Raw genomic sequence first — 15,113 nt, 5'->3', positions numbered from 1 at the left:
TGTTTACCGAGAATTCCGAGCAGCGCTACCACTAACTCACCGAAACTATATCCGCTTACGCTGGTAAGCGATTAATGCGCGTACACAAAACCAAAACCATTAAAGAACACATTTACCCCAAACCTGTGCGAAAACCGCAAACTTTTCCTGTTCGAAGCATTTTGCCCCCAAAAAACCCGTCAGCCACAGTAGAGCATATTCGTTTACCGGTTGGCCTCTGGCCCCGCCCTGTACTTCTACAGCAACTCTTAGAGCAAGCCCAAACTCATGGCAGGAACACATGCCATTGGAAATCATAACTTGTTAGTAAACCTGCCGTGAAGGTGATGAAGGTATGATAGGCACAAGGTGAAACGTGCGTGGTTCGCTTTCGAGCAGCCTATCGACAAATCTTTCATTCAAACACAACGGCGCTAATAGCTCCCGAGCCCAACTACAACCCACTGTCCCTTCCCCGGGATTGGGAAGATCTACCCCAGCGTCTAGGTTCGGGCAGGATGTGTGAAGCATATTATTGTAACACCCGGGCGGTTTTCCTCGGGACGGGAAATCATACCAACTGCCTCAAAGGTGATACTGGCAGATGGGCCGCGCAAAGGTTTCTAATTTATTCCACCACTTTCAAAGAACTGTAAACAAGCAGCGGATGGATGTAGTGCCTTCGGGGAGACACACCACGGCGGGGAGGCGCACGGGACGCATACCATTTTATCGTTTCGATTAACTTACGCCATACGGAGCGTGAATGTTTGCCGGTAGGATTTGCGTGTCGTTACCCTTCGTCCCGGGACATCCGGCATTTTATACCCGTTCGACCCTCGCGCTCGTACAGGACCATTTATTCTTGACTTAACAACAATTTTCGCAAAATGATTAATTAGTACAACGAACCTATAGGTATGGTTTCTCCTTCCCTCGTGGGAACCATTCCATCCGCCGGGCGCAGTAGGGAGCGCCAGCAGCAACAGCCATTTTGCGGTGACATTTTGTGACAGCGACGACCGAACTATTGAGCGACAAATAAGGATTTATGAGGCACGGGTATTACCGGCATATTACCACGCATAGGTAGGGGGATGGGAGACAGCCCATTCGAGAAAGGCTTTCCAGCTACCGGCACAGTTGGCAGAGAAATGGTGCTTGTTGGCCGCAGCAGCCGGATTGTTGCACGTGTAACCATAAAAGCATGGTTGTCTTTTACGAGTTCTCAATTCCACGGCCCACTCCCGATGCTGTAATCATCTTTGGGGCTAAGGATTCCGCACCGCATAATGGTGGTGAAATTGTTTGAGCTTTGAAATCTCAATCGACTGTTTCAACAAATCAGCACCCACTCTGTCTTCACTCCATTGGAATATTTCACCATGCCACGATGGGAGACTTTGTGCCGCGTCCCGGGAAGGTAGGGAATCCATTGAAACCCGAGTTGTGCAATATTTAATTGGATTTTGTACTAAGTAAATGGGACAGAAAATTGCGCAACAATTGAATCCTTGTTTGGGAGCTCTGTTTGGGAGCGCCTAAAAGTATGCAATATGAAATATTGTTTTATCCTTTTCAATTCAAAATAGCATGTTGTCACGTGTTGAGGGGTCATATTGTGTTACATCCTTAATGCGTTTCTTGTCAAAGATTATTAGTTTATAATTAGAAGTTAAGAGCACATTTGAAACATTATGCATTTCGTTCGATTGCGGCAAACAGGAAGATGTATGATATAAAATTCCTTGAAGCACGTACGGAGGAACTATGTTTATTCGAATAACAGCAGTGGAAGGAAATCCATACCCTTGGACTATCCTCATGAGCTTTGTGGAGTTTTGTGTATGATGTAAATGCTGCCATTGGAATTTATTAGAACTGGATCATTATTGTACAGCGAGAACAGCCGGCCATAGAATTGACCTTACTTTACCGTTTTCGGATAACAATTCTTCTCGACTGTCCTTGCTCAACAATTTCAATTGAGTATGATTTTGAAATATTTTTTTTACCGGTTTTCGATTCATATAATGGTATAGTTCAATCATCTTTCAAACCAGAAGTGGAATCGTGCAAGCATTCTGTGGAGGTTTGCAATCATATAATGGAGTGTTGCAAGCGAATTGTGGAATTGTGCAAGCATACTGTGGAGCGGCAGTAAGACTAAGGGTGCCGATTTAATATTACTAAAGTCCTTAAAACCGAATTTCTCATAACAATCTGATGTTTGAATATGAGTTGTTTCTAATAATATCAAATCATTACAGATTTCAACCCATCATGCGTGTAAATTTCTAATACTATCCATCAAATTCCCTTCTGAAGCCATAAATTAGCAATTCAATTAAGAAATGCTAAGCGTACTATCTAATGCTCCAGAATCGTTCTTTGTTTTATGGTACAGTATGTCCTGTTCTTTGCTATATTACTTTTATATAGCTGCAGTGCTATAAAATAGTATCCATCTTTTTAAGAAAATCTGTTTAACGACCGTCGTTTATAGCACTGCAGTGCTGGATGCAAAATTCACTCATATCAGATTAATTCACTATTCACATGAAAGCTAATAAAACCTAAAAAAATATATCCCACCAATTCATACGAGTAAACGCTCCCATAATGCAGTCAGTACTTGCATAAATTGTACCATCCACGCATCGGCAAATGTGAACGCATTTACAGCGTTGCAGCAGCGCACACGCTGCATCACTATGCCAATTAAATCTTGCCCAAGCATTGGACGGACCACTTAACACCGGGCTGCAAAATGTGCAATTTGCAGCACTGCTCGCACTTTTCATTATCGGTACGTATGCAAATGGCACTTGAACGGGAACGGGAGGTATGAAAAAAAAAATCAAATGCTCCCCTTGATCAATCAAGCACCAGCAACGATTAGCGTTCGCGAAAAATGCTGGCGTAAGGAATGTGTAGCACGCGGCTGATCGTGGGTAGCTATTGAAATGGGTAAAAAAGAAAAAAAATGCAATCATTTGTTCCATATAACATGATCGAATGCAGACGAAAGTACATCCGGCAATGGTGGGGATAAAGGAGGATGAATGTGCCCAAAAAAGCCAATTTAAAACCAAAGCACGGATGCAATTTATGTACATCGGAATGCTGGCAGCCTAATGATTGGTACAATACAGTGCGATTTTCATCCGAACTCCGGTTGACATATGTGCATTATGCGTTGAAGATTTTTAAGCACACACAAACAGCCACGGAAACTCGTCGGAAACGAATCGCACTCGGCATTTTAAAGATGCGATTTATTTTTTTCAACACATTCTTCTTACGCACTACGCTTTCCAATACAACAGTTCAATGTATGCTAATGAACGTGCAAAACAACATGATCTACGTTCGATCGTTAGCTTCTTTTGCACGGCTTCGTAGCTTCCTGAAGTGTTTTAAATTTATTTTCCCAGACCCATACACCTTGGCTCGCGAGCTTTTTATTTCTGTCGTTCTATCAATTCTGTGCTTGCGTATGCATGGTGCAATAGCCTTCCGAGTACAACATTTAAAATTCATCTCCAACAATGCTAAGCCATGCATTGGCCGCGGGATGGAAATGAAAAAGAAATAACCACACGCACTCATGTTTAAAATGCGTGCATACTTTTAGGCGTTCACCGGATTTAAATGGCATACAGTTTTATCCGGAAACGGGGAAACCCCAAACCTGAATTGCAGTGGAAAGCCACTAATTGCAATTCAACCAAACTTCACACCCGATTGGTGCGCTTACAGTGTATTGAAGCATGAATATCGCACGCTTTTTCGGAAAATCATACAATTTAGCATGGAAAGAATTTACAATTTAAACGTTCATTTTCCAATGTATGCGATTTTGCGATTTTCTATAAAACGATCGGTCAAAACATATACAAATACATCATAAAATTTTATTTAAATGTTGCAGTGGCAGTGCACTTCATTTCGACACGACCAAACGTTTGCATAATCTTCACTATCAAAAATACTCGTAAAATTAAATCGTTCTAAAAGTAGCGAAAAAAATGCTTATGATTACACCGTTGTCTTCACCGTGTGCTTACCTGAAACAGGAATCTGAGCAAAATGGTTTAATATATTTGAAATACCCCCACAGACACATACACAGGCAGCCACAGTAGAAGATTGCAACGACGATAAGGTAAAAACTACCAACCGAAACCATTTCAGTTCCGGCAGCTGCAACCGTGCTGCACCGAATTGCATCCTAGCAGCGTGCCGTAAACAGCGCATCGCAAAATGTTTCACCGAACCTTACCTTACCGAACGATGCACCCAACACCAACAGCGTGTGGCAAAGCGTTCCAAACTCCCCCGAAACCACCCTCCTTTCCAACCCGTTTGTCTCGTACGGTGTGAAGCTATTTTAACATGTTTAATTTTTCGTTCACTTTTCGCACAGCACTCGGGCCGCGAAGAAGAATGGAAACCCAAATTTATGCATTTTCCTTTTCCCGCATCCTTTACGAACTGTCATCAGAGTCACGTCGCTGTAAACAAATGCACCCGTGCGGGCAGAACCGATTCCACAAAAAAGCCCGGCCTCCCCAAATGCCAGTGCACCACCCGCAATAATGTGTTGGTAGAAAATGAGCGTACTGTAAGGAAGGTGGGTAATGGATGAGGGGCCAACGGCACCACCGACGATCGTTCTGCTCCCGCTGCAGCATTTCGTTGGTAAACAACAAAACGCACATATTTGCATATCCGCTTCAGGAGGGTAACCTTCGTACTTGGCAGACAAACTCGTCCTCAGCCAAGAGGGCTGAGGTGTACTGGCAGGAGAAGAAACGAAACGTACACTAACCGAAGATTGCCACTATTTATCTGAAGGATCTACTCAAACACACAGACACACACACATACACACGCCTCGCTAACTGCGAGAAAAGGGAAGCAAACCCTAACGATGGCAGCAAGCGATTGCTTAACAAAGGCCACGATGCATAATGCAACATGGTATGATGCACCGAAACAGCGGCAGCAAAATGGCGCCACCAGGAAGATTCGGTCCGGTAAGGAAAAGTTTACAGAACTGCAGCAGATAAGGTTTAATTTGACAGTGCCGGGAACAGTAGCGTGTAGCGACTTTTGCACGCTTCGTTGTGGGTTTTTTTTTTTAATGGTTTCTTGGTTTCATTTCTTCGAAAGCCGTTTTCATTCTACCTATTGTCGTTTTTTGGTCTTTTGCAATTGATTTCTACGATCTTTTCTTACGACTTTCATTTTAAACTATGTTACTGTGACAGTAAGTGATTAATATAAAGTGTTACATTAGTTATTTAATATTTTTTGTTATTTTCTTCCTAAAATAATGAAGCAAATAAGAGTAAGAATCTTCATCAGTGTGATTATAACTGCTTCCCAAAATTCATATTTCAATTGTACAAACAGTACCCACAGTGACGCCCTTAGGCGACCCGATACTTCCAGACATTCTTGCTACAACCACCAAAAACTGTCACCGTAGTCGCATTGCTTGCTCTTCCACCTACCAACCTACCCCACAGTACCCCCCTTTTTCAGGTCGGTCAACCGCCAATTTTGCAACTACTTTCTTATCTTCCTACCAGCCCGCGGTACACCCTTGCAGCAGTCTCCTCGCGAACCCCATCAGTGCCAGTGGCGATAAGCATTTCCTTCCTAATCATGCCACTCACCGGACAGTGCCGGAGGTTCCAGCTTCAAAAAATATATCGTCAAAACCACGCTGCTAGCCACATCTCGGCCAGAACGGACATACTACGTACCACTACGTACGTCTATGAAATATGAATTATTCATCGATTCATCCCGGTAGGTCGACTGTGTGTGTGTGAGAGAGAGACAGACAGAAAGAGAGGAGCAAAATAGTAATAATATTATAAATAATAACAATCATAATAACAGCAGCAGGAACCGTGCAACTACGGTTTGAGCAGCTAGAAAGTTTCGAGGAAGTTGGCCCATTTCAGGGCCACACGGAAAAGATAACAAGCTCATCATGCGATCCTGGGAAATATCCGGTATACCTAAAGTGTGTATGAGTGTGTGTTTGTATTTCATCTTATTTTTTGTTTTACTGTTTCGGCGTATTTCATTATTTATTTGAAATTGAATTGAACTTTTGTTAATGTTTAAAGGAATTTCTGTGTTCCTGCGCCAGTTGTGTTTTTTAGCCAGCAGAGCATAAAACTCGCAAATCTTTACAGCTGGACATTGTACTAGCTTTCTTTTATTTAAGTACTTTTCAAATGTAAGTTACCAATCCGATCACCTTTACAGCCTTTACCATTTTGGTATCATTTTGAATAAATTGAAGGAAAGAGTAGACCATCTATTAAACAAAAGCATAAATATTTATATCATTCTGTATGAAACAAACCGAATGTAACATCCAATAGAAGTGCTGACGCTGCTTGAAGCAATTGCGCCAAAAACGATTGCAAAAAGGATGAAAAATCAACCAACAAAAACACTGATCTCGAAAATAAATAATGTAATATCGGGCGAGCGAGCGAGCTAGTTCGTACTGTTTATGGGAACAAAAAACTGACAAAAATCTTTAGTTTTTGCCTTTCCTTTAGTATCGAAATTCAAGTTCAGTGTCATAAGCCCCAAAGTTTCGACGCAGCCACACACATACACACATAGTGATACATGGGCTTCTTTCTCTTCCCTGCTAGCAGCATGTTCGTATCGGTGCGGTTCGGTATGTGTTTGCCCATTTTTTTCTTCCTTTTCATTACTTATGATTTGTAGTGTGTGTTGCTTATGAAGCAGTCGCATTATTCTTTACGCTTGTGATAAATCGCTTCAATCGATTTCAAAAGCTCACGAATACACTAGTGCGGTGTAAACCATCCGCAGGATTGTGATGGAAAACCGCTTTATTGTAGGCTTAAACAAAACTGCCACGGCACTTCGAATACACAGCTTATCAGTGTAGGAAACACCCCAAACAGTAGTGTAATTTGAACGAATTGGAACGAATTTGTATCCCCGAACCCTAGAAGGACGAGCTATAAAATTTTGCTCAGAATAACGCCGTATCTGATCGGTGCCGATAGCGATGGGCACAAAAAAAACATTGCTTCTCATACAATTTACAGCAAAAGATCGTGAGATTCGTGTGCGAGCCTGCTGAAAAGCGGTTGTGAATGCGTTACGGCAAAAAGTGAACGCAAAGCGAAGCATCACACTCCCTGTTGCATACATTCAGGCGTTTTACGCCGTTACCGTGCCCGTCAAACGAACGCAAAGCGAAGATGTGCGCGCGCGAGCGCTTGTTTTATTTGAATGCACATTGCACGGACCTGCTTTGCCGCTTACCCGGGCCAAGGATACGTGCAGATATGAACAGCTCGTTTCTCACTTTAGACTATTTTATGCTCCAAAGCGCTGGAATCGTTTCCCGTTTTTCTGTTTGGTGCCTACCGTTACGCTGTAAAATTGGGTTTGTTTCATCTTGATGTGTTGCCTTTTTTTTGGTCAACTGCATCCATTTTGTTGTTGTTGTTGCAAGCTACCGGTGGTAGCCGAAAGATGATCTATAATAGAGCAGAAAAAGAAACCCAACCCATCTTCATGCTTCCCACCAAAAGCGTAGCAGGAGAAGGTGCGCGGGCAAAAAGCTGAAGATGAAAATGAACAAAACGTGTTTATAAACACCATTGCTCGATTTTTCTACACGGTTTGTTGCAACGCTGCTGCTGCAGTTGCACTACAATTTCAAGCGTGTAATCATAAATTATGGGTGAAAAATGGAACTACCGGGGAGTGTACATCGGGGAAGGCATGTATGATCTATGAAGAATTTTTATTCGCGTAACGTTCACGCTTCCGACAACAGGGAGCAGGGAGAAGCATTCACTACAAGCGATGCACATCTGCAATTGGCTTTTTGTTGCTACGCGTGAGCTTAAATCGAGCGTTGCGATAAACCGGTAGTGGGTGTTTGCTATGTCATTCTGAAATGGCAAAATAAGGCAAAGTAAAACATACCTTCATGAATCCTTGCTGGACGATCCAGTATTGCTTAAACGAATCGTTGCACCAGCTCTTGCAGCACAGAATGACTATCTTTGCCTCGCTAAATTGACTTTCCATACACTGATTATACTGCTAAAATTATGGCATGTTCATTCGGTCGAATCAAAGCGTAGGCAGAAAGCAGCAATAGTTGTAGCGCAATGATAAATGAGCAGTGAGAACGATAGGAAAAATTCACGTAAATTTGGAATTAGTGGTAAAATAGGAATAGGAATTGGTAAAATAAACTTCCAAAATCATTCAAGATTAAGCACCCAATTCCCCATTACAAATGGGAAGAAAGGAAAATTCTTGCTAGTTAGATTTAGATTTAGTGACAGATGGCGATTTAGCGTGGCTATTGTCCAAGAAAATGCCATACCTGTGCGAAGAGGCCAGGAGTGTACCAGTCGATCCTACGCAAGCGGTTGACCACTTCTGTTGCCGAAATGGAAGTGCAACTTTATTAACGTTCAAATGAATAACGTTTTACGCTCGAGTAGAAAGACTTAATCATTTTAAAATCGCAAAATGGCCGTTTACAAGGATAAGTCATTCAAATTGATGTACCGAATTCCTTTAGTACGTTTGTATGCGAGATCAAATAAATAAATCTTGTTTAGAAAAACATGATCCCCAACATAATTAAACTCATGTTTCCATAGTTGCAAGGATTTGTAAAAGCTCATGAAAACAAGCTAACATTTCATTTGAAATGCCTAATGCTCGGCACAATGATAGCAATAAGCGAGCATAACAACATTCAAACGTAAATATATACAATCCCACACACACGCGTCCACATTCGCATACAGATAAACACAAGTCACTTGAATGATCCCGAACACCGGTACCAATGCAACGAAATGCTTCGTTAAACATTTGAGCACCGAAACAGAAGTGTCCGCACGGCGAGAGGTTGACGCACTCGACGACACTCGACACATACAAACACACACACACACGCACAAACACAGCGACAAAAAAAAATCAGCAAGCCGAAAAGTAATTTAGAACCATACAGTCCTCAAACTGTTGTTTGACTTTCTAGCGTGTCAAATGGCTCCTTGTTGGCGTACCCGTTTGGTGTGGCAGCGGAGGCACAAGTGTTTCGGAGGCACCATTTTTCGGATCATTTCGGCTGTTGTTTTGTTTATTTTTTATTGCATTGCGTTGCGTCTCATCGTACGCCTTCAAACTTCAAAGTTATATTTTCAGAAACTTCATCATCGACTGAAGTGAGTTGAAGATAATAAAACAAAAATGCACACACACACACACACACACACACACACACACACACACACACACACACACACACACACACACACACACATAAGTACATACGCACGCAAACAAACAAAACGACAAGATGAAGAAAACACCAAATCCTGCACAACACAGAAGCACAGCACAGAAGTCAAGTCGAGGAATTTGGATGTTTATTTTTTTATTTTTAGAGAATTCTACTGAACTGCTTTTTCCGGTGTCGGTTTACAATCCAACAGTGGTAACCCACCCCCCACGGTGGCAACGGTGGCCCTTAACAATGAACATGCGAGCGTAAGGCCATCGTCTACGCTTTTGCCCGGCCATCGTTTCCCAGTACGATCGGGCCATCGCGGTACGTTGGCTAACTTTCGCCACGCTCTCCTCCGTTGCACGATGCGGGCTACGGAGGTGTTTGGGGGAGGACAGCGACCGGGGCATGCCTTGCAGACGGTTGATGGCAAAGGCAGCCAGCAGCCGTGGCCACGAGTTTGAAGGGAATATATAACTTTTGTCCCGTACAAAACAATTTCGAGCAAAACATATTTGATTATTTGAACAATAATGAATAAACAATGAGAATACAATACTGTCGACATTGCTCCCTTTTCCTCCCATTTCTAAGTGTACTTCTACCCCCACTTTCCTTCGCTTGACATGTTTAGGGTGACGTTTCTTCCGGTATTTTGTTTTGTTTTATTTTCGCCACGCTTCACAGTATCGTCTATTGCTCGGCCTTGCCTTTGACATGCTCGTGCCCGTGGGATGTGACACCCGGGTACCGGGTTTCTCTATTCCGGGTGAGTACCCAGCAACCGCAAAGCGGGCTCCGAATGGATAGGGAATCTGAACCCAAAAGGGAAGGGTGGAGGGGAGGGAGTCATGTTAAATGCTCACTCAAGAATGGTACACGAGTTGGCGGAGCTTAGCAGCTTGGGATGGTCTTTGTGAGCGCTACTCGAATATGGTTAAATATGCTACGTTTGTGTCTCCTTTGCTTCACATCCTGTTTGAAACCATGTGGTACATTTGAGTGGTACCCGAACCAAGCCAAAGGTTGAGCAAAGATGAGCTTCGTTTTGTAGTTTAAATATTGTGCAAACAATTTTTCACAACGTTCACAAAAAGCTTTCGCATAGTAAGGAATGGTAACCTGTAACGCAAAAGGTACTGTTCTGGACCATGACTACGATCAAAAATAGGTTCAATGGGTGAAAAGTAATATAAAAAAACATGAAATGATCTGCCTTGATCTAACATCTATAGCTTGATCTTCCCCCAAACCCTGTCAAAAGATGCTGTTCCAATTGCAATGATTTCATTTTCTAGAGTCACATCTGTTGTAAGATTATCACATCTATGATGGGTACCATTCAGGTTTGAAACTTAATTTTGAGGAATATTTACTTTCCTATTTACTTATCTATTTATTTATTTATTCATTTATATATTTATTAATTTATTTATTTTTTTAAATTATTCTTTTATTCCTTTTTTTATTGACTTATTTATTTATTCATTTATTACTTGATTTATTCATTTGCGTTTTTTATTTATTGATTTATTCATTTGCGTTTTTTATTTATTGATTTATGTATTAATTTATTTATTTATTGGTTTATTATTGTTATTTTTAATTTTTTTATTCGTTTTTTTTTTAATTATTGCCCTATTACGCGAAAATACGCTTATGAACTTGTTTTTTTAATATGTTTTCAACAGGAAATATTGAATATTTGCTTCAAAGCTCGGTAGTATGACGATTAAATGCTCTTTTTACAGAATCCAGATCGACCGTTCTGCAGAATTTCTCCGTTGCTCTGGTAAAATCGAGCATGACTATACCATTGGCCCTAAAGCCCAAAAATACAGACGTACACAAAATTAAAAGACTTTTCGGAAGCAATTTACACGTCTTTCTACCTGCCATTATACTCCCCCATATAACATTCCAGGGAGTATCATTCAACACACTGCGTAATGAGACCATTACATGTTTCTGAGGTAAATAATCTCATCGTTGTTCTTCATTACATCAAAGGCAGGAAAAGTAGATGATACGTAACATGCTCGTGCCTGAGCATATTTCGGGACTCTTTGAAATTTCACTTTTACTTTAAAAAACAATCCACCTCACTTAAATTGCGCTTAACTTCAACTCCACAACGCAACGATTCAGTTGAAATCATGCTACCTTTTACCCTGTAATCATTATGTTTTCTTCTCCTCCGTTAACGGTTTCATCCACGCGGTGCGGTACGAAAGAAACCTTAAATCAAATATTTTCACCATTTCTCGTGCGGTACGCGATTGTTGTACGCAGCGGGCGAACACAGACCGAGTCAAAGCATCCAACAATCGAGCCCTCTCAAACAAGACCCGCAGTGGGGATGTTTACATATGCTTGATTTTACATCTCGTTTTTTTTTCGTTTTGCAACCCTCTGGCCTCGCGCTTCGGGTGGGGAAAAACGATACCATACACCGGTTCTTATTGTTCCCGGAGGAGACGAACCGGAACCATGTGTAAATAATTTTCCTCGAAAAACGCTCCCACCAGCAGTAGCAGCAGCAGAAACCACCCTGGCACACTGCACTCGCTGGGTTGTATTTGTTTTGCACGCGTGCTGTTTCGTTCTCCGTTCACATTCCATCATCCAACCCGTCCATCAGGCTTTCGCTGCTGCTGCTGGCTCGTGTTAATGAGCTTTTCTTCATCCGTGCCGTACACCGGGATCTAAGCGCCATCGAAGCATTGCTTTGCCAAATTTCCTTCAAATGCGGTAGCTGATGGCAGTGGTGGTGGTGATGGCGGTGGTGGTGGAACGGTGAATGAATCTTTGACGGATTTCATCGGCGTCAGTCGAGCGGTTCGAGTAAACAACTCCATTTTGCACCGGGCGTTTCTCTCGCCTACCATTCTCGGTGTGGAAAATGTTAGAAAATTAGCGTGAAATTTGCAACAACAGACTGAAGCACACACACCGACGCCACTTGTGTGTCGACTGTGAGGTGTTGGGGTGAGTTTGTAGATGTTTTCTAGATTTTTGTAGAAAGATACCAATATACAAGAGATACATTTTTAGCAACTGTAATCAACTCATTAGTATGAGTCTGCTGGTTTAGATGAAATCGATAAGCTTCATTTTTCACCACAAAAATGCGCTGTGAAAGTGCTACTGGGTGCATTATGCAGCTTCTGTTTTAAGCAGGGAAGGGCAAAAAAGTTCTGCAAAGTTTTAATTTTGAACAAAATACTCTTCCAATTTATGCGAGGAATTTAAAGGCAGTTTAGTCAATTTATTGTATGAGCTTAAAAACTTAAAAATTTGAGAACTTAAAACAAACAATCCATATAACATATATGAAAAATACACAAATATCTAAGTTGATATATCTTTTTGAAGACACTGAGCTGCTTTCATAGTGTTGAATTTACAAACTAAACCTTTTCCACAAAGAAAAAAACAAAATGTTGAATTGAATATGAGCAAAATTATGCATTGCGCAAGCACGCCGCAGCGAAGACTGCTTCATAAAACGCCATGCCAGATCATCCCTACATCCAGCACATGAGCTCAGCGTACAGTATAGCATCTCCCCCAGCCCAACCCAACAACGCCCTAACCACACTCCTCCTAGCGTGAGATGAGCCGTAGCGCAAAACCACCCAGTTTGCTCCGAGTTCGCTAACGATGCTGTCGAAAAATTTACCATTTCAATTAGTAATATTCCACCTCAGCGCCTAGCATTGAGGTGTAGACATTGTCGGTAGCATTTCGGCGTGGCCCGCCCGCAGCACACACACACACACACTATGTACGGGCCAAGAGTCGATGGGGGAAAAGGGGTAACTTATTTCCATTTATTGCTAAAATCAACAATAGCGAATTACTGAAAATTGGCAAAACGCGTCTCAAAATTTCGTACCGAATTGTCGTCCTCTGCTCGCGTTTAGCAAACCCCGGTGCTAGGGGTAATTGTGATGTGCAGCCGTACCGTGTCTACTGACGGTATGAAAATTTCCCCCCACAAAAGAGAGAGCTTTGGGATGAGCTTGTACGAGGCGAAGCTTTCCGATGCATTCGACGCGCAGATCGACGAGCCTTTTCCTGCTTGCTGCGTTGGGCCAACCAGTGCCATAGGTGCTTGTCTTTACCGCCGTGATTGTAACGCGCTGTGTTCCAGTTTCCACCTCATCACCATCCACCATCGGGTTGCCGTTTGCTCGTATGCAATGTTACGATGTAGCGCGCATGTTACGCTAACTGTATGAATTGTTGGATTCAATTGCCACGAGCCACAGTGGCGATGGCACCATTTGGAAGTGGTTGCGAGTTGCGAGCGAAATCCAGAAAAGTTTTGCCTCGCCCTGCGATGTTTCAATCGTTGGCATCGTTGAGTTGCGGTGTTCCCATTCCTTGCTCGTAACCTATGGCAACCAACGGAAACCTTGATGGCTGCGCGTTGGTTTGTATGGAGATAAGACCCACCCGGAATCTCACCAGTGGCAAAGGGTGTGTGTGTATAGGGGCTTCCGATCGGCCATTAGCCAAGCTACAGCTCTTATCGGTGTTAGGTAGAGAGCTATCCAAAAATAGTAAAATCCTTCACTATGTTCGCCACTGTGTTACAATCTCAAACTCGCGAGATAAGCGGCCCATCCTCCTCCCCCCATCTTAGTCCCTCCCAAACAGGCCCACCGTCTAGTGGCGGACGTAGCACACAAGGATATGTCCGCACCGTACCAAGACACGACAACAATCGTTATCTGGAACAACCCGAACTAGCATTGATCACAGTTCCCGCCCGGTACACAGTCATGCTCGCTCTACCACCGTCCGTCGAGCACACAACATCACCCTTGCCACAGCGGCTATCGAGGAAAAACTTTTCCAATTGAATCCGGGAATCGGTGAAAAGTTTACTCCCGCCTTTTTGCAGGAAACTCGGGGCGTAACTTCTTCGCTGCGTGCTAAAGGATTTACTCAGCTACCCGGAGTTTTGGGCGCGCGGGAGTGTGTGTGTTTTGTTCGTTCGTTTGAAGCCAAACAAGCAAACCACCGGGCGGATGCGGCAAAAGAAGATTATCAATTTGGCTTTCGCTTTGTACGCCTTATGTGTGTGTGTGAGGTTATTACTACTATTGCTCGTAAGTATTTTAGTTACGCCGTTGGTGTTGATTCGTGTACTTCACTGCTTCGAAAGCTACTTCAGAAACCACAGTAAGGTGCTGGTGGAACGTTGAGACAAATATCAGCATTGTTTGTTGTTACCGTTATCACGTATCACGATAAAAGCATGTTTCTTATCTTCTCTTACTATGCTAGCAATACTTAAAGGATAGTTGTTTTGATAGTACATTTTTCGCACTGTAAAAGCGAGAGGACACATGAAGAGCGATGCGATTTACCAAAGCACATACTCAGAAATTCCAGGAAACATGAAGCAATTAGATCGTTTATGACAATGTACGGAAATTCATTAGGAAAAGGATCGTGATCACCAGTGGTAATCAATACCATTTAGGTCAGTCATCTTTTGATGTAGCCTCAAAGGTATAGTGTAAATGCCAGCCATCGTATGCTGCTAGCACTGTATGCCTGACTAGCAATTTGTTAGTTGTTGTTACAAATTGTTTGCTACTATTCGTATCGAATGAAAGATAAAATACGACAAAAACATAAAATGAGAAAAAATACGCACAAAACACAAAGGCAATCACGAACCAAAGGAAAAGTGTATTAAAATCCTAATAAGCTAAACAATAAAAACAAAAATTCTTGGAAAAAACAAAGGGTTAAAAAACTAATAAAACATCTTTATTCA

This window comes from Anopheles arabiensis, chromosome 2 (assembly GCF_016920715.1).
Source record: "Anopheles arabiensis isolate DONGOLA chromosome 2, AaraD3, whole genome shotgun sequence".
Lineage (NCBI taxonomy): Eukaryota > Metazoa > Arthropoda > Insecta > Diptera > Culicidae > Anopheles > Anopheles arabiensis.
This window is presented reverse-complemented; position numbering follows the sequence as displayed.